Source organism: Eschrichtius robustus, chromosome 7 (genome assembly GCF_028021215.1).
Source record: "Eschrichtius robustus isolate mEscRob2 chromosome 7, mEscRob2.pri, whole genome shotgun sequence".
In the NCBI taxonomy this organism is placed as follows: Eukaryota; Metazoa; Chordata; class Mammalia; order Artiodactyla; family Eschrichtiidae; genus Eschrichtius; species Eschrichtius robustus.
The window spans coordinates 84373617-84395051 of record NC_090830.1 but is presented as its reverse complement, the minus strand read 5'-3'; positions in this window follow the sequence as shown (position 1 = coordinate 84395051).

The window sequence follows — 21435 nt, the reverse complement described above, 5'->3', positions numbered from 1 at the left end:
CAAACCTAGAAGGGTATGAGTGTGGTGTTGCTGATGAAAAGCTGAAGACCATTCTTTGCACTATAGTTGTGGAATCTATGCAGAAGTGAAGGTTTCATGGAGTAGAGCCAAAATTCAAGTGCATGTGAGTGCTGCTTCCACAGTGCTGTCAAGGACATAGAATCCCCATCAGTGGAAGTGGATCCTTCTGTTCGTTGCCCATATCCTGCAAGAGTATCCCAGTCTCTTTACCTGGAATCCACTCCACTAGGCTCCAGTATTGGCTCCTTCCTTAAGTAGAGCTGCATTTCAGAAAACAATGCTCAGGATAATAGACTTAAGTGTTCTAGAACCCATAAAAGAGAACCCCCCCACTGTAAATTATTACATCAAGGTCTGGTATTTGCAAATCTATTTCTTAGTTTGGGCACTGTTGGGTAGCACAAACCTAAGGACAAGATCTTGCTGGTTTGCTTGGTCAAGGTCCTTCTCCTCTAAAGCAGTCAGCCAGCAAGCCAGATTTCAAAACTCCGTCTTTTACTTGAATAAAAACAGATAGCTTTAGATATACTTGCTCACCTCTAATTGTGTTATAGTCGTACCTCCAATATGATGTTTCTTACTTCATGGAGTACTAGTACCCAAGAAATGGAGGGTGATGACCACAATCAAGAATTGTGCAGGAAGAATGTTTTACCCTAAGACCAAGTCAGCATCTTCCTAGGAACAATTCCCCCTTTTTTGAGCTTATTTAAGAAATTTCATTTTTGAAAAGTAGTTATGAACTTCAGCACCAAATCCAACTTTACTCTTGAAATCTAATCTCTGCCACTTTATAAATAACAACTAAATGAGTAATACAAATGCAAATTAAACTGCAGGGGAGGACTGATGGCTGGAGAGGAAGAAGTCCTTAGAGAATTGGTTTATCTCCTAGGTAATGAAGATGACGGACTGGGGTGCAGATTAGTTTGTTCTCTCCTAAGCCATGGGGAAAGAAGTGATGAGAATTGAGTGCACAGCTGTGGAATGTATCCTGAAGCCCATGCACTTGGACTCCCAAGGTTGTTCCCAAGCTTTCGCACAATAATGTTTGATTACTACAGTAACTGAGGACTGTTTTTATTTGTTTTCCATAATGCTGTGACAGTATGCATGCTCAGCTCGAGACTGAGGGAAAATCTTTAATGTGGACTGCTCTTTTCCATGAGAATGAAGCTAACCTCACAGGGATCAGGTCCTGGAAAAGCAGGTTTTCAGAAGCAATCTAATATTTTCACAGCAGTGGTCCCTCTGCAGGGCTCTTTTTTGTATTTTAGGGAGGCAGCTCTGGAGTTAGGAGTATGGAATTAAAGTATGAACTACACTATGTCACTAAGACACAAAAGCAGTCAATATCTCCTCTCATTCCTGTATGTGCATTCCTTCATGGAGGGGGGAACATTGGTCCTCTGGCCGTGTCTGAGTTCCAGTAGTGGCCAAACTAGGTTTCCTCAGCTATCCAGAAGAATAAATGCACAAAATTCAAAAGTAAAATTCTGCACTTAGTACCTCTTCCCCATCAAAAAAAAAAAAAACTACTTAAGTAAAGTGTAGTCAATAGATCAATTAATACAATATTGTAGAAAGAAGTGTGGGTCAACAGCACGATGTAACTACCAAAAATCATGCCCAAAACACTGGGCAGAGCTTACTGCCCATGGAGAGAGTGGTGTCCATGCCCCTAGACCAGCTCTATTCACCTATACTCTATGCATTGTTCTGCTCACTTCAATTTTTTTTTTTAATCAAACTTAAATTTATTCCATTTAAGAATGTAACTTATGGCACATACCTTGGTTTGGGTGCCACCAAGTGCAGATCCTGTGATAGAACTTTGGTACAAGTGATTTATTTGGGAGGTGATCTCAGGAAGCACAAGTAGGGCAGTGGGGAAAATGAGACAGGGAAGGAAGCTAAGCTAAACAGGGTGCATTAATGAGACAGGTAAATGCTGTGGGGCATCTGGGCTTCAGACCCAGAAGGGACACTAGGAAGAACCATATGAATGGAACTTTATGAAATACCAGGTGTTTCCCTCACACAGCCATCTCTAATCTCTTGCTCTTATCCACCCATCACTGGCTTCTCAGGGATTGCAGACCAGAGTGAGAACTTAGGTTCTGCCAATTCTCGGGTTGGACACTGCAATTCTATCATCCCCTGACCCCATATCCCACCTACTGTCAGAGGCAAGTCCATGCACTGTCACTCTTCAAAACAGTGTTCTCTGTCACCTTCAACCTATAGGTTATTTTTTAATTGAAATATAGTTGATTTATAATGTTGTGTTAGTTTGGGGTGTACAGAAAAGTGACTCAGTTTTATATATGTATATAAATTTATTTATTTATATCTCTCTATATATAAATATATTTATTTATATACTTATATATATTCTTTTTTAGATTCTTTTCCATTAGAGGTTATTACAAGATATTGAGTATAGTTTCCTGTGCTATACTGTAGGTTCTTGTTGGTTATCTATTTTATATATAGTAGTGTGTATATTTTAACCCCAAACTCCTAATTTATCCCTCCTCCCCTTCCCCTTTGCTAACCATAAGTTTGTTTTCTATGTCTGAATCTACTTCTGTTTTGTGAATAAGTTCATTTCTATCATTTTTTTAGATTCCACATATAAGTGATATCATGATATTTGTCTTTCTCTGTCTGACTTACTTCACTTAGTGTGATAATCTCTAGGTCCATCCATGTTGCTGCAAATGGCATTATTTCAGTCTTTTTTATGGCTGAGTAATATTAAATTGTGTATATATGTATATACATACATATATATACATATACATATACATATACATATACATATATATATATATATATATATATATATATATATATATATATATATATATATATATCTCACATCTTCTCTATCCATTCATCTGTCGATGGACATTTAGGTTGCTTCCATGTCTTGGCTATTGTAAATAGTGCTGCTGTGAACATTGGGGTGCATGTATCTTTTTGACTATAGTTTTCTCTCGATCTATGCCCAGGAGTGGGATTGCTGAATCATATGGCAACTCTACTTTTAGTTTTTTAAGGCACCTCCCTACTGTTCTCCATAGCGGCTGCACCAATTTACATTCCCACCAACAGTGTAGGAGGGTTCCCTTTTCGCCACACCCTCTCCAGCATTTAATAATTATTTGTAGACTTTTTAATGATGGCCATTCTGACCAGTATGAGGTGATACCTCATTGTATTTTTGATCTGCATTTCTCTAATAATTAGCAATGTTGAATATTTTTTAATGTGCCTATTAGCCATCTGTATGTCATAAGGGCTATTTAAAGTAGAATATGAGAAGATAATGATAAGCTAAAGAAAGGACTATTATACAAAAAGAACCAGAACGTTTTAGTTTTAATTCCCAGCTTCATCAGATGTCAAAAGGTACTAAATTTAGGAAATGACTCCAAGCAAAATCAAATCCAAGATGCTCTCAAGAAAACATGGTTTAAATATGAAGCTGAAGGAGTGCACATAAAATTCTTTAAGACTTCAGAAATATCAAAAGTGCTGCCTCAGAGTGTTATTCAGTCAGATGAAAAATCTCTCTTAAGGCTTCAAGAGAGTAACTCACAGGTCCTTTAAATCAAACAATAGAGCTTCGAAGAAGCTTAAGAGTATTGTTCCTCGATAGAAGCCCACAGTAGAAAAGGGCTTATCTTGAAGAGATTTGTCATTATTTTTTATCTAATGGCATGAACTCAAAAAAGATGCATAGGAGGCCCACAGTGTTTTTAAGAGAATGATATATGCAGAAACATCACCAGCTTGGACTGAAGGAGACAGAAACAGTACAAAATGAGAAGAGGCCTTAGTACCCTCAACATCTACAAACAAGATGCAGACTAGAAAGCTAGTCACAGGCTACCTTTCATAAAAATGAAAGGATGACTCAGAGAGTGGAATCAAGAGCCTGGAGAATATAGCCAAGAGCCCTAAAAAGAACCTCCGGAGCAGAAGTAGAACTGCATTCTAATAAAGGAACCTCCAAGTTACATTTGCTCAGTTATATTTTATAATTACCACTATCTAATGACTCTTCATGCCTCCCATTTCCCCCTTTTTGAATAGGAGTGCCTACAAAGGTTACCCTACACGTGTACCATCTTTAGTGTTGGGTATGTGTGAGACAAATAGTTTATCTCTCAAATTTTGTAGATCAAGAGAAATTCTACTCAGAGAACCATATTCAAAGTACTACATCCAAGGAGACTTATACTTACCTGAACCTGGCTTAGATTATGAGATTCTGAATTTTGAGCTGATGCTCAGATAATACCAAGCAATAGCAAGAATGTAGATAAATAAGAATCTTTATGCATTGTTAGCAAAGAAGACATTTTTGAAGGGAAAATGGGGAAATTTGGTGAAATTAAGGAGGCTCATGCTTATAACCTTAGCCATCTTACTCCTCAATAGGGAAATTCTCACATAGGAACATAAGGAGGCAAGTACAAGGATGTTCATTAAAATATTGCTCATAGTAGCAAAATTAGAAGCAACCTAGATGTCATCACTAGAGTAATGAATAACTAAAATGTGGTGCAGATATTTGATAGACTATGATATAGCAAACAGAAGAAGCTAGAGATTTACAAACAGCAACACTATTCAATCTTTTTAACAGTAAGATTGCGTAAATAAATGAAACAAAATGAGTTCTGTAACATAACACCATTTGTATAAATTAAAAGACCCACTTGCCAAATAAAACTTTATGGTTTTCACTGAAACTATCTAAGTACAGCATATTAAATTCTTTAGAGTGGCTGTCTATGGAAGGTAGAGAAGCAAACATAAAGATGGACAATAAAGCAGAAAAAGATAAAATAAAACAAAAGAAGTTGCATGCTAATGAACTATGAACTGAGAAACATGATTAACTCAATTTTCAATGTCTGAGGTCCGAAAAAAAGAAAACATCTATAGAGAAAGGAAGAAACAAACCAACTAACCAAGAGACAAAAGGAGGGCAGAGAGGGGAAGAAGGGAAAAAAGGAAGTAAAGGCAAATTAGCTAAAAGGTACTTTTAGCTGAAGAACTTGGGGATCACAGGGAGGCATTAGCAGCTCTAAGCTCTAGCTAATCTTTTTCATATTTGGCAACTATTCTGGCTCTTTTTCAGATTTTTTTGATCTGCATGAGACAGTGTCAGGAATTACGAGTACCTCAAGCTGAAGAAAAGATTTACTTTAGTTACGTTTGTTGTTTTTCTAGCTTATCGATGGAAAGAAATAGTAATATAAGGAGTCCCAGGTATTATTTTACTGGAGGAAAAATACTTGAGAACCTTTATGCTCAATCAAGTTTCCTGGCATAGGGGTGTCTTGAGCCTCCTGGAAAACTGACCTCATACTCTGTACAGGGTATTGAGTCATTTGGGGTATCTGGCTCCTGAACCCCTTTTCAGTACATCAAATTCCCTTTGAACACAGGTCTGAGGGCATTTTTAAAATGACTAATTAGATAAAATTCATATCACATTCAGAAATTGTGTTTCATTAACACAGTATGAAAAGTCTACTATTAGCCGCATTTATGCCTTATTAGCAGTATAAAAGCACTTAGGTAACTTGCTTGGGCAGCCAGTAATACTGCTAGCCTCTCTTGCCCATATTAATTATGAATCCATTTGAAAGGCAGCATGACAAGGCTGGCTGAAGATGAATAGAAATATAGGACTGTGTTTTTCCAATTCTCTCAGTCCTTCTTCCACTGAAACCTTGATTGTACTTGGATAAATGGTATTCAAGAGCAGCCATTTCTGAGACCCTTAATGAGACCGTTAAAAACCAGGGAGGGGAAAAGTGTAGGTTACAAAAAACAGGCAAGGAGAGATGGCTCGTGCCCAGTAAAAAATCAAAAACGCATTGCTTGCTCAGGAAGCCAGGTGTGAAGAAGGAATTCAGTGTCCATCTGGGCACTTAAATCTGAAAATAATGTGAAGGAGGAAATTCATAGAACTGACAATGAAGAGGAGAGCAACAGATGCTTGACTGGAGAGTGAATGTGGATAAGAATGACTGTCCTAGCCTATGGAATAAAGAAAACATCACTAGGCTGAAAGATTTAGAGAGATTAAAGGCAGAGAGTCGTCAAAAGCCATTTTGCACATGTGTTAACCGTGGCGATTTTTATTGTTTATGAAACTCTTCCACTAGTGCATGTCAGAATAATCTAAGATTTTGTATATTGACCATCTTTGGATTGTATTTTTATGTTTCTAAAGGGATGAGATCCTGTGAAACAAATCAATACATTTTGAGGAATGCACATGAAAATGAGCAAGAATCATCTTGATAGCTTTTCTAAGGAGAGGAAAAACTTGAATCTGAAGAGTGGATAATAAGGCACATTCATCTAAGTTCCATTCTTCAAAGCAAACATCAACCATCATAAAAAGCTAACCTCTTGGCTCAAGATATAATTGTGTCTTTCTAATTTATTCATCCCAAAATGTTGAGCTTCCAGGAAGTTGGAGGGAGTGGCCAGAGAGGAATTTCTTATGTACACTTTTGTAGACTATAATTCAGATGCCCATGCCATATTATGATAAGTAAATGAGAAACTCAATACTACAATAAGCATAAATAATAAAATTGTCCTTAAGAAAACCAAAGTCATATTACAGAGGAATGTATTCTTTGCCTTGCTGAAAAGTATAGCCTTAGTCCTCCCTGGAGGAATTAACAATTTCTAAACTACCTACATAAGGAGAGGCTAAAAACCACCATGGTAAATAGAGGGGGGAGGGGTGAGCACTCAGTCCAGGAAATTAAATGCAAGAGGTCAGTGAAGGATACTCCATGACCACTGACAGATGGCAAATTTTCCTCACAGCCAGAAAAGGTAGATGTCGCTAAAAAGCCTCCAGTGGATTCTCTGCCTCAGAGTTTACCAGGAGGAAGGGGATGAGCAGATGCTGTAACAGTAAGCATTCCTCGTGGGTGACAGGGACAAAATACTTCAGGAGTCAGAATCACATCACCAGAGGTGATAAAGAAATTTTTTTGTGAGCAGATGGGCGTAACAGCTACTGTAAAGGGCAAGGGAGCAGACTTCTACAGATATTAGCAAAAAGACTCTATAAAGTGTTCTCATGCCCTGATCCTATACAGTTTCCAAAACCAGGGCTGCTTGGTCCTTAATGGACCGTAGCATCTCTAGGAGGCAGTCAAGAGCGAGCACAGGATAAAGCATGGGCTGTTAGGTCAGACCCTGGACCTAAGTTGCTTGAATTATTTTTCTGCAATTTACCTATTCTATGAAAACTTCGACTTTCGGCTCTGCAGAATAAAGATAGTAGTGACCACTTGGCAGAATTATTGTGAGGATGCCAATAATAAATGCAAAAAGAACTTAACCCAGTGCCTGGCACATGATGTGACCTTAGTGAATTGTCCCTAATTATACTGCTGTTATCATTACCATCAGGAATAGTACCTATCCCTATAACATGCTTGGGATCAATGTTCACATTACTTGGACTTGTGATTTGAATAATGAACACTTTTTTTGAGGGCTAACATCACACTATTTGGGGAACACTATGTTTTGGGATAATGTCTTAATCAGGTTAAAGGAAAAAGAAACTCTGAGAAGTACATCTAGAGCAGAAAAAAATGAGCTGTGAAAATTATTGTCATGCCCAAAACTACCAAAATTAACCTGTGGATCTAGTGAACCACTAGAGAATAAAAAGCACACAAAGTTTCTCCAAACAGCACTTCTCTTTGATGTGTCCATGAGTGACTTACCGGGTGTGCGCCTCAGAGAGAAAGGATGTTCTGTGCAGTTTGAGCCTCTGCCTGGTATACCGCAAATGAAAAACTGAAAAAGTTCCAAAACACCAGTACAGATGATTGGTGTTTAAAACAAACAAACAAAAAATCTGGAAAAGCAAAAGGTAAAGATCCCTGGGACACAATAAAAATGTTCGCCTAAAGGAGAAACAAAAGATGCTCCCTCCTGATAGCACTTTTTTAGTGGAATCGACTTGGACGAAGAAACACCTTCCTCTACATGTTCTCATTTTTGTCACTCAAAAAACTCTGGCAGCAGGTGAGCTACTCTTATCTCCATTTCACAGAGGAGGAGATGGAGGCTCGGCAAGCTGGGGTGAGAAGGTGGAAGACCAAAGTCTGAAGCTCAGACTTTCTGACTCCCCTGCCCTGTTTCCACCTCTCACACTCTTGACACTCAGAGACTCAGTGGAATCTCTTTCTCTTGGTAACTCCAAGAATAGATTTCACCTTTGAGAAATGCAGTTCTATCTGGAGGGAGAATTAATGATCTCTCTCTCTGTCAAGATTCCTTCCAGCTTTTGATTCATCTGCATCCTCCTTCTCTGAGCCTGGGCTACTGGTTGACCTACTTTGGAAGCAGAAGAAAAGGAACCTGTAAGAGAGGAAGGAGTCAGCACTGGAATGTCATTAAGTGCTTCTGGATTTTAATGAGGCGGATATAAAACCAAAATTTTGAATATGATGACAACATCACAACACAGTGCCGAGGGGGTTATGAAACACGTAGACTGATTGACACTATTGTCAAAAACAACCTCAAAATAGAAAGTGTATACCTATATGTCATTAACAGTTTTGAAAGAGGCTTCATCTCAGTGCACAGCGGCAGCCTGTGAAACGGTCTGACCCATATGAATCCTTCATAGATATTTTTGGCATTTTCTGGGATGTCTTTCTCTGTTGTCTGTCCTTCATACTTGCCTGGATTCAAATCAAGGCCCTACCATTTCTCAATCTCACAGTTCCCTAGTGTTTTATCCACAAATAAGGATAATAGAATCTACCTCATGAGTTATTTACAGGAATAAAATCATGTTAGTATAGGGTTTTGATGATGTTCATATATATAATTACCCATTAAATGTTAACTATTACTACTAGCTATTCTCATGGATGCCAAGCCCCTGAAACTTTCCTCTCTCTTCAGCTTAATGAATTCATGCCTCACCTACCAGGTCAATCTGATCCCAAGTTCTAAGAGCCGACTTGGCCTTGAGCACCACTGTCCGTCACACAGAAGTCAGTGTCACTTGCTGCTGTTCAGGTGTAACCTTTGGTACCAGCTCCAATAGCTATATATATTAGTTTCCTAAGGCTGCTGTAACAAGGTACCATAAACTAGGGGGGCTTAAAACAAAAAAAATTTATTTTTTCACAGTTCTGTAGGCTAGAATTCTGAAATTAAGGTGTCTACAAAGCATGTTCCCTTTAAGACTCAGTAGAATCCTTCTCTGCCTTTTCCTACCTTCTGGAGTTGGCTGTTGACTTGTGGTATTCCTTGGCTTATAGATGCATCATTCCAGTCTCTGCCTCTGGGGTCACATGGCCTTCTCCTTCTGAGTCTCTGACTTCACATGGCATTTTCTCTTCTTACAAGAATACCTGTTATATTCAATTAAGGTCCACCCTAATTACCTCATTTTAACTTGATTATATCTGCAAAGAACCTTTTTCCAAATAAAGTAACATTCACAGGTACTGGAGGTTAAGACATTAACATATCTTTTGAGGGGACGCAATTCAACCCATAACACTGGGTTTCTGCCTTGTTCATTTATTCATGCAGGTAAATTTTTCTTCTTATCACATCTTTTGCAACATGCTTGTAAATAAGACAGATAATGGTTCCTACGCTCATGGAAACACCAGTCTAAGGAGGGAAACAGATATTAAAGAAATAACTTAAAAAGTGAGTAACTAACTACAACCGTAGTGAATGCCAAAGGGTGTTATGAAAGCCTATAACAAGGAGCCCTGACCTAGTCCTTGGGAACAAGAAGGCTTCCCAGGAAAAGGGAACTGGAGAAAAGAACAAGCCAGGTAAGGGGGTCAGGTGGGTTAGGCAGCAATCCAGGCTCAGGTAACAATATATGCAGATTTCCTAAAAGCAGAAATAAGATAGATACTTGGGAAGAATTAAAAGAAGGTCAGTGTGGCTGGAACTAGGGGCCAGGGTGTAGAAAGCAGCCAAACTTCCAAGAAAGAAAGAAAATGGCTATAAAGAACCTGACCCTAGGAGCTATGGCATCCATGGAAGAATTTTAGGTAGAAAAGCATTGTTATCAGGTTGGTATCAGTTACTATTTCTGCTGAATTAAACCACTAACAAATTTTCATAGCTTCATAACCCCCATGTATAAGCAGGATACACAAGCGTCTCTTTGACAAGCTCTCCCAGATTCTGAGATGTTCTTTTCTATTCCGTTGTCATCAATCTATCATCATTGGTGTCTGCTCATTCTGTCTAGCCTGCTTCCATATCCTCTCTATGGTCTCCTCATTCATATTAGCCAGATTGGAATCACCAGGACACTAGCTAGACCTCAAGTAAGAGAAGGGACACTAGCTAGGACACTAGCTAGACCTCAAGTAAGAGAAGGTACCAAGGTACCAAGAGTACCAAGGTACCAAGAAAACTTGGTTCAAAGGTTCAAAGGCCTTTACCTTTCCATGTGACTGATCTCACTGAAGAAGACTCAAATGAAAATCCAAAGTAAATAAACTTGGAGAAAAGTTTACACACACACACACACACACACACACACACACACACAAACTTAACTTGGAGTTAGCGCTTCCTTTAACAGAATGTGAATGAAAATATGAAGAACTAGAGAAATTATGTTAAACCTCATGGTTGAACAAGATAAGCTCTCTTCACCTGATGGAAAACATCATGAAATTTTCCCAATGAATTCTGCAAAACCAATTTTTTTTCAAGTTTATAATTTGGTGACAGTAGGTATACACATTTGTGTCTTGATGCTCATTTTCATTAAATGTTCATTTTATTGACTCAGAAACCTAACTAAGTGAAATCTACTTCACTTGCAACTGTCAAGCTAATGAAAGACAAATTGCAGTGGTTTATCCAAACATTTGATTCACTCTGAGATCTATTAAATGTTTCAAGTGCAATGGGATCATATTCAATTCTGGATTCTAAAATACAACATAGTACTTCATTCCACTCTCCGGTCTAATGCACAGTATTTCTTGTTTAACCAGGAATCGTAAATACCAAGGATTTAGTTTGAATTTGAGACCACCCAATGCCTCCTGGATTAATGCCTCCTGGCATTAAGCAGGAATATTAAATTAAGGAAAATGCCAGTCTCATAGCTTTGCTCAATGTAATTTATAGTTTAACCATCATATTAAATCCTTTAATTGAAATCTGTAAAACAAATGGCAGTATTAGTAATTCCTTTATCAGCTTCCAGTTCTCTGCCTACTTAACACCAGCCTCTAACCCAGGGGAAATAAGTTCCCAAATGCAATCCTTGAACTTGGGAAAATGTCACTGAATCTCCACATTGCATAACCTTAATGTTCACTATTCCTGCAAGATAACACACTTTCATTTATCATACAGATGTGCTCATTTCCTTTTTGTGGTTCAAATGCATATTAACGAGGCCTTTACAGCTTAATATTATCTGGACTTCTGGTTTACTCTGTAATTATACGTAAAAAAGAATAACCGTTCAAACGGAACAAGAAACAGAAAAACAGAATCAAAATGGCAACTAACGAGGTTAACAAAACTACAGAAAAAGAATGAAGTACCGAGTGACAGAGATGATAAGGAAAAGCTAGAGTTAGCAGAATATCATTATTGTCTTCCCTAATACATTCCTCTCTGCAAAGGCCGTTGTTTGTTTTCTATAATTGGTACTTTCCAACTCAAGTGTGCGCTGGACTTTGTTTGCTACCATGTGCCTATATATTTGACAATTTCTCTATCTAGAACAGCAAGACTTGTCTAGATGTTGAAAGGTAAACACATCCTCCCACATCCTTAAATCCTAAGCCAGGAATGCCAATTAATTCTGCTAGATAGAGGGCAGGCAGGATCAGATTGAGGGAAGGGTTGGCCAGTCCACGGTGTGTGAAGGAAAAGCCTGCCTGGGAAAGTAAGAAAAGGGACTCGAGGAGAATCCACTTACATCTATTTGCTTGAAGGAACCAGGGCCAAGGGAAAAGTGGCAAGGGTGAGGGAGGGGAGTCAGGAGGTGAGAGGGCACAGATCTGACCCTGACCCCTAGGTGGTCTTCAGGACTTGTACCCAGCTCCAGTGCCCAGCCGCAGGAAGGAGCCGAGCGGTGCTCCCTTCAGCTCACTTCCAGTGAGGGCAGTGGCTGGATTCTAGAGAGCTGACTGCACCCACTGGCTGTCAAGAAGGGAAAGATCCAGTTAGATAAGGTGAGCGCTGTCCCAGGCATGGGGCATTCAAGCTTTCCGCTGAAGATGCCTGGGGCTTTCCACCTGTCCTGCTTGGCCTGTGAGTGTCCGTGGGAAACTATCTTCCTTCTGGCTCTGAGGGCAGGGACCCACAATATCTCCAATATGACACAGCTTACTTACCTCCTTACACTGTACCAACATAGCTTTTCCTCCCCACAGCGGCATAAAGACTCTCCAGGAATACTGTTATCAGTTTGTTACCAGTTACTATTTCTGCTGAATCAAACCACCAACAAATTTTCAAAGCTTCATAACCCTCATGTGTAAGCCGATTCTGAGTCTCTTTGCTAAAGATTCTGACCTGGTTTTCTTTTCTGTTTCCTCTCATTAACATCATCCTTTGTGTCTGCTCATTCTCCACCCTGCTTTCCTTTTCTGTCTATAGAATTCCCATCCCTATTAGCCAGAATTGAATCACCAGGACACTCTCTGGACCTCAAGTAAGTGAAGGTGTGGAACCTTGACTCAAGTGTAAAAGGAATCCGTTCAAAAGCCCCACAGTTATTGCTAGAAAACTAGAAAATGTGTTTGGAATGTCACTTGAAACCAAAAGTATGCTGCCAGAGGGTCAATTACACCCTCAGGGAGGGGGCAGGGGGAGGGGATAGGAGAACTGGGTGTACAGCGGTGGGAGGGGGTCATGGGCGCCCCTGCTTGTTGTCACCCTTTATGCCTCTTCTTAGCATGCAGTGAGGCTTACGGGAAGGTGCGGGAGCCAGCGGGGCAGGATGCAACTGTCCCTACCTGTGGCCCCTTCCCACCCCCCACCGAGGCTGGGCCTCCCTGCACAGCACCCAGATTCTACCCAACCTTGATTCTGGGCTTTCTGCAAACCCCAGTCACGGCTGTGCTTGTGTTCAGTGCCAGGAGAAAGCCTCAGAGTCTGCAAAAGCCTCTCATTGCTGCTGCCACCTGCTGACCATCTGCCAGGGAATCAGGAATTGGGGCAAGCACCCCTCCCGCGCCAGCCTTCTGATCCAACCCCTTGACTTTCTCAGCTTCCTTCGAGGTCTCACCACCCTTACTTGGAAGGAAAGCCTTTAAACCTGTTAAAAGGCATCTGCTGCTACTACATTTACCTGACAGTTGCTTCCAGCCTCCAATCTGAGGGACACATTCCCTTATATTTCGTGGTCTTTTTCCTCCAACTCTCTCTTTCTTTCTAGAATGTCTGAGTTCCCCCTCAACTTAATTCCCTTGAGATCATACCACTTTCTTCAGCAGAGAATTCAAAGCTAGCCTTTGGGTCCATTTTATCATCTGGTCCCATGTGTAGTACAGCTAGTTCTGGCCCCTGATGGCACCCCTCTCTAACTTAAAACATATTTACATTTCCTCGGTCATTTTGGTCAGGGTCACTGGAGTAGGAATGGAAGCATATGCCTTTGTTGCTGTTACTTTGTTTCATACTGATTTTCTATCTTGGTTTCTCACTGCCCTTGTTTTTAAGAGTTTGAGAACATTTTCCCCGGAAGTAAGACATCCTGGCTTGTTTATCCCTGAAGCTTGAATAGCTAGTGGAGGGCAGGTTTTTAAAATGCTTCTCAAACCTGCATGAGCTGGGATTCATCAGAGGACATTTTGATGATCCCACCAAGTTATCACACCAAAAGTCATTACACCCCACACACAATCAACAATCACCCTTGGGTAAAACACAAGAACTTTCTTCTGCATTCTCAAAGCAAGTTTCCTGCACTCTGTGAACAGGTCCTAAAAATCAGAAGCAACCTTTGCCTTCTCTCCTGTTGAGTGCCTGAATCCGAGTGACCTAGAGCCAAATCACAAGTTCCAGAGTTTTCTTCACCATTTCTTGGGTCATTATGTAAAATTAGACTCCTAATAACCTTTCCTAGTAAGCCAAAGTTCCCAAGATCATTTTGCATATTAGGCAAAACTGGAGTTATGATCGTTACCTAATTTAGATTAGGAAAGGAAGGAAAGGAGAAAAATGTAAGTTTTTTCTAGTAAGAGCTTTTTGGTTTTATTCTGTTTCTTTATTTCCTCCCATTTGACATCTTTTTTTTAAAACAGAGAATAGCAGAACGACCACTTTTCAAGAGCCTACCTTGTGCTGGGCCTTGTGTTGGCACTTTCTTGAAATTATTTCATCTGGTTCTCCTAAAAGCCTTGCCAGACCGGCATTTTAGATGGTTAAACTAAGGCTAGGCCAGTGAAGGAACTTGCCTAAAATCACAGAACAGATCAGCAGATTCAGAATTCAAGTGTGGGTGTCTGACTCCATAACTAATCTCCCTTTCTCCACCCCACTCTGTCTCTCAAAAGTTTTATCTTATCGTTAGTCTTCAGTCAATACATGGATCATTGCATGACCAAATTAAGGAGGCAGCACATTGCAGAGAAAGCCCATAGTACCAGCCCCAATTCAGGAAGACTGGGCTTTTCTTTTTCCTTCCACTAACCAGCTGTGTGACCTTGGACTATTCCTGTGGTTTGTCTGGCTCTCTCATTACATCTATAAAATTTATTTCAATAACTGGATTATCGCTAAGGTCTTTTTGACACTAATATCCTATGATTCCTATATATAATTAGATGAAACTATTTGAATAAATTAATATATTGGAAATCAAGACACAATTCTTTCTGCCTCTTCCCATAATATCTCTCCCTTGAAGAACTCAATTTCCAAGCACTCGTGTTCTCATCATCATAGACATTACTGCTTTGACAATGCCATTTCATTCACCTTTAGAATTTAAAAATTGTCCACCACAAGCACATTTCAAAAATCACTCACAGGCAAAGGTTAAAAAGTGGCGGCTACATATAATGAATTTCTGAAGAGTATTCAGTCCCCGATCCTTCTAGTACAGGCGCTGCTTCTCAACGATAAAGGGACAAGAATAATTGGAAGCAGAGTCCTTAAAACACACACCTCATATTCATCCTTCATCTTTGCAGCAGTCATATAGCAACTGTACAAGAGCCTTTTCACGCTTAAAGGAAACTCATTTAGCCTCTTCATTCAGGTTTGATCTTAAGAGGAGGAAACAATTAATAGCAATTCTGATACCAACCAGAGCCCTCACTTGAGTTCCTTGTTGCTAAGGTGTGTGGATGCCCTGTGGGCATTAGGCAAAGAGGGAAGAAATTCAGCTGTTTTTCTTTTATCTGCCATACAGTTCCCACCGTAAATTAAGCCATTTTCAATCTTCTTAGTCCTGAGTTTCTGTGGCATTAGCATCTTCTATCTCCATGTTCATTATCATTCCTGACAAACATTTCCGGAGAATATTGTTTCACTGTAGTCCTTGTGGCGTTTTCTCTGAAGATACTTTTTGAAGAAACTGATGCTCCAAAATGTGGAAAGGGAAAATATAACCTGAATGTGATAGAATTTGTATTAGACACACACACAGTAACACCACTGTATATATTTTACAGCCATATTTATGAACACAAATTTGTTGAAACATATCTGGAAGGAGATACAACAAACTGATAATTGTAGTTTCCTCTGAGGAGTGGAGTGAGTAGAGGGGACATGGGTGAAAGGGATATTAGCATGGTCTGAAATGTCTTAACATTTTGAAAAGATTTTTTTTTAAATTTTTAACTCTAAAATAATTGACTTTAAAGCAAATGAAAAACATGTACTAGCCCCCTTTACTATCAGTGGTTAGGATGGTTCTTTGATTTCTGTAGCCCTGATGAACCATGGACAAGTTTGCTTAAGCTGTCTGCCATTTGGGGCATGACATCAACTACCTCCCCACCCTTCACCAGGAAAGTCAGACTGGCAACCCTAAAGAAAGTCCAGTAACTGTTTTACTTCCCATCTGATATAGTAGAACATAAACAGGACAGATTCAGAATCTGACTTGGGCGTATGTCAGGAATGGCACCCTTGTTCTCGCCCACCCTGTCCTTGGTCCTATACCCAGGTGGAGGACCTCCTGCCCATGCATTTGGGTTTCCTGCAAAGACAGTCCTGGAATTGATGAGAGTGGCCCCTGGTTTTTGCCTCTGCCTCTCACTGCCTGCTTTCTCTTCTACCATCTTCCAACACTCCCACTGACCCTTGTACCCATTGCCAGTCTTTTTAGTCCTTTCATGAAGTCCCCATCACCACTCAGTCTAAAGTAGTATCCATTCCCCCAGATGCTTCTTCCAGTCTTGGAACTCTGTAGATCCTTCCAGCTCAGAATGTCAATATGGTAAACAAGTATATGGTAAAAAAAAAAAAAAAAAAAAATTCTACAGTACTCATCACAGCTAATGAGGAAGTATTGAACCCATTCCTCCTGAGGTCAGGAAGAAGACTAAGTTGTCCATTATCACCAGTTCTGTTCAACATCGTGCTGAGGTCATAGCCAGGACAGTAAGGCAAGAATAAAAATTTAACCATGAAAATTGAAAAGGAATAAATAAATCTGTCATTATCCTAGATGGTACAATGTTGTATGTAGAAAATTCAAATTAATCTAATTTACAGGTAAATTACTGGAATTAGAATTTAGCCATGATTGTAGCTATGAAATCAGCAGAGAAAAATAGTTGCATTTCTATGTAACAATGAAAAAGAGATTGTAAATATTTAAAAAGGCACCATGTACATTAGCGTGAAAACTATGAAGCACCTACGGAAGTTTTTTAACAAAATTTTATAAGTCCAAGGAGAACATTACAAACAGAAAATAAAAAACTTGTATTATTTTTAAATGATCTATAAAGTAGTTGGGAGTATTGAATATTTAAAGGAAAGGTTTCAGGGCTTCCCTGGTGGTGCAGTGGTTGAGAATCTGCCTGCCAATGCAGGGGACACGGGTTCGAGCCCTGGTCTGGGAGGATCCCACATGCCGCGGAGCAACTAGGCCCGTGAGCCACAACTACTGAGCCTGCGCGTCTGGAGCCTGTGCTCCCAACAAGAGAGGCCGCGACAGTGAAAAGCCCGCGCACGGCGATGAAGAGTGGCCCCCGCTCGCCACAACTAGAGAAAGCCCTCGCACAGAAACGAAGACCCAACACACCCAAAAATAAATAAATAAATAAATTTTTAAAAAAAATAAATAAATAAAATAAAGGAAAGGTTTCAGAGGTGACAATGAAAATATTATTCTTCAAATAACAGAAATGTCATAGGAATCATCTATTTGTTGAAGCTGATACATTTTCTTGCATAAGCATCTGAAAATTTTCAAATGGAAAAACAAATATAGCCTATTTACCTAAAACAGTTTGGTCTCCTCTCTCTCAGACCAAGACAGCTTTGAACTAAGCTGGTCCCAGTGGCTGGAGGAAATGAGTTTGCCTTCCTGATTAACTGAACCCAGCCAGTTCTGAGGGCGCAGCTGAACAGGTGGCAAAGGAAGTGACTCTGGAACAATCAAAGCTCAGTGTTTCCTCAGACACACACACTCCTTTGAAGATTCTTTCCTTGGAAAAATTCCTGCCATATATTTTTTAATGTAGAAATACATGTTTATGTTTAGGAGAGTAAACACAGCCCACGTGTTTCCCTCCCACCACTCCCAAATCCCTTAAAATGACAGCAAAGATGTACGGAAAGGAATTAACCTGTTACAGCTGGTAAGAAAATTGGAACCCATGAGTTAACTCAAGACATTTTGATGAATTTCGAAGGACAAGAAAAGGGCAAGGTGTGTATCAGGGAGCTAATGCCTGAAACATACAGAGAAGGTTCACGGGGATTCAGAAGCGATTCTGTGGGTACCACCTCCGAGTCTCCGATCAGTAGTCAAGATAAATAGAGGAGGACTTACGGGACACCTGGGACATATATCCTGCACCCACACATGGAGAGACTGGCAGTGGTTAATATCTGTCCCCACGCTGGAGTCTAAAATCTTTTCCCTGATGAAATTACATGATCTGCCTGAAAAGAGCCAGAGCCAGTGTGGGTGTGGGTTCCACAGGGTAAAACTCATGTTGGTTTTGACACTGAGGGGAGGAAGAAGGCTGCCTATGTGCTGCCTGAACACATGCCCTGAAACAAAACCTGCTGGTTGGTTTCCCCCACACATAGAGAGAACTTCTGTCTGGTTAGCTATTGCTTCTTAACGATTTACCCCAAAACGTTATGACTTAAAATAGCAACCATTTTATAATAGCTCGTGATTGTTGGCTCAGTAATTCAGGCAGGGCTCAGCTGGGCAATTTTTCTGCTCCAAGTGACATTGGCTGAGGGCATTTGGTGGTATTCAGATGGAGGGTGGCTGGTCTGGAGGAATCAAGGCAGCTTCACTCATGTCTGGCACAGCTGGAAGGCTGGGCTCTACTGGGATAGTCCTCTGGAGCACCTACATATAACCTGCCCAACATCGAACTCTCAGAGTAGCTGGACTTCTTACATAGTTACTCAGGGATCCCAGAGAGTGTGTTCCAAGAGACAGGAAGAGGAAGCCTCCAGTCTCTCAAGGGCCAGACCCAGGAACCAGCCCATCATCGCATCCACCATATTCTATTGGTCAAGCAGTCAGACTCCATCCAGATTCAAGGAGGGGTAACATAAACCTCACTTCATATTCCCGTGGGGAAGGAGATAAAAATAAACAAAAAAACCCCACTAAGTAGATACTCTACAGGAAGGTGATTTGAATTATAATGCAAAAGCAGTTAAAGGGGGTAGAGAGTGTCAGGAAGTTGGGAGAATACTATTTATACTATTTATATAGAATACTATTTATATAAATACTATTTATGTAAATAGAATACTATTTGTACTATTTATATAGGGTGGTCATGGAAGTCCTTACTGTTTAGATGACTTTTGAGCAGGGGTATTAAGGAAGAGAGGGGGCAACCGTATAGATTTTGGCTTTTACTCTGAGTTCAGTGGGAAATCAGAGGGTTTTCAGCAGAGGATTAATATAATCTGACTTGAATTTTAAAGGGATACTCAGTGCTATGTGGATAATACACTAAAGGGAAGATGAATGGGGTAGTAGGGATACTAAGAGGCTATTTTGATAATCTAGTCAAAAAGTCATGGTGGCTTGGACCAAATGATACAGCAGTGATGTATTAAGTGGCCAATTCTATAAATATAGACATACCTACAAATATCTTTTTGGGTTCCTGCACCCATTTCTAACGTGTGGATGTGGGTGCGGGTATGTGTAAGCTTCCACACACCAACAAGCATTTCTTGGACACTAGCAGGGAATCTGAGAATTCAACTCTATTGTGAAACTATCTACTCAGAGATGGCATCAGATTCCACAGGCAAAGGGCTCAGTCCTCCAAGACCACCCTCCACTTCAGACACCAATCACAAGCCCAGGTTGTTACCTGTACTTCCGACCAACTGGCTATAAATCAGAGGTTTCCATGACCCTCTCCTTGGGTTTGACTAATTTGCTAGAACAGCTAACAGAAATCAGGAAACCCGTTTACTCAATAGATGACCGATTTATCATGAAGGATATTAAAGGATACGAATCAACAGCCAGGTGAAGAGATACAGAGAGCAAGGAGCCAAGCAAAGGTCCTCATGGAGCTTGGGGCCTGGCACCGTGGCACATGGAAACATTCTGGTTCACCCACCTGAAAGGTTTCTGACCTCCATCCTTTTGGGGTTTTATGGAGGCTTCATTACATAGGCATGATTGATTCATTCATTGGCCATTGATGACTGAGCCAATCTCCAGCCCCTCTCCTGTCCCTGAAGGTCAGGAGAATGGGACTAAAAGTTCCAACCCCCTAATCACATAGATGGTTCTTCTGGCAACCAGCCCCCATGCTTAAGTAGGGTCCAGTAGTTGCCTCATTAACATAACAACACCTTTGTTGTTCTCATCACTTAGGAAGAGAAATTCCAAGTTTTAGGAGCTCTGTGCAAGAAATGGAGACAAAGACCAAGTATATATATTTCTCATTATAAATCACAATATCACAAAGTATACTTCCAAAGAATTAACTTTTTTCATCTTATACATCATCGCAAATCTGTAGTCTGTGAATTATTGGTAAGAAAACAATAGTAATATTTCTTTTTTATTGAAATATAACTTATATACATTAAAGTATGCAAGTCTTTAGTGAACTGTTTGATTAATTTTCACATATGTGTCTACTAATGTAACTCAGAATCCCTCCCGTCCCTGTCAGCACTCTCCCCAGAGATAACCCTCTTCTGACTTCTATCACTATAGATTTGTCTGTTTTATGCACTTCATATAAATGGAATAATATAAAATATATCTTCTTATCCCTGGCATATTTCACTTCATATTATGTCTGTAAGATTCATCCATGTTGTTCACATACACAGTGAGTTCATTCCTTTTCATTGAACATGGCATGATTTATTTATAAAGATATAGCTGAGAATATTTGCTGATGGTTTGGAAATAGGGTCTGAGAGAAAGATAGGAATCGTTTTTAGTCTGAGCTTCCAGAAGACTTGGAATTGCCAGGGGAAAGGCTGTAGAAAGCAATTTTAGGTGTGGGGGATGGGAAAGAGTTCTGTTTGGGGCATGCTGCCTGTGAGATGGTTGTTAGACAACCAGTGTAGAGACTGAGGAGGCAGGTGGATATGTTAATCTGAAGTTATGATAAAAGTCTGAGCTGAAGATCTCAATTTGGGAGTCATCAGCATATACATATGTTATTTAAGACCTTGGGACGGGATAAGATCTATGAGAGAATGAAGGTGGCTATCCAGTAAAGTAAGCTGAGGACTGAGCTCTAAGCACTGTCAGGGGCTCAGGGAGAAGGATGAACGTGGAAAGGAGACTGAGAAGGTGTGGCTGATGAGTAGAAGAAGAACCAAATGGTCTAGAAGTAAAACAAGAAAGAATTTCAAGGCGTGAACTGTGGCAAAGGCTGATAATAGGTCAGTAGTGTCTGGGATGAGTTGACAAGAGCTGTTTCCAGGGAGACTGGAGAAAAAGCCTGACTGTATTCTTGTGGAAGCAACTGCTGATTCCCACCCAACAGCCATGCCCTGCTCTTCTTTAGTAACAAGAGCTCTTGTTTTATTTGGGGTAAAATGCATCCAGCTATACTTTCCAATCTACCTTTCATCAAGATGTGACCGTATATGACAAATAAGTAGAAGTGTATATGGTATTTCTGGGAAGCCAGCTGAAGGGAGCTGATTCAGCCAGGCAGCACCTTGTGT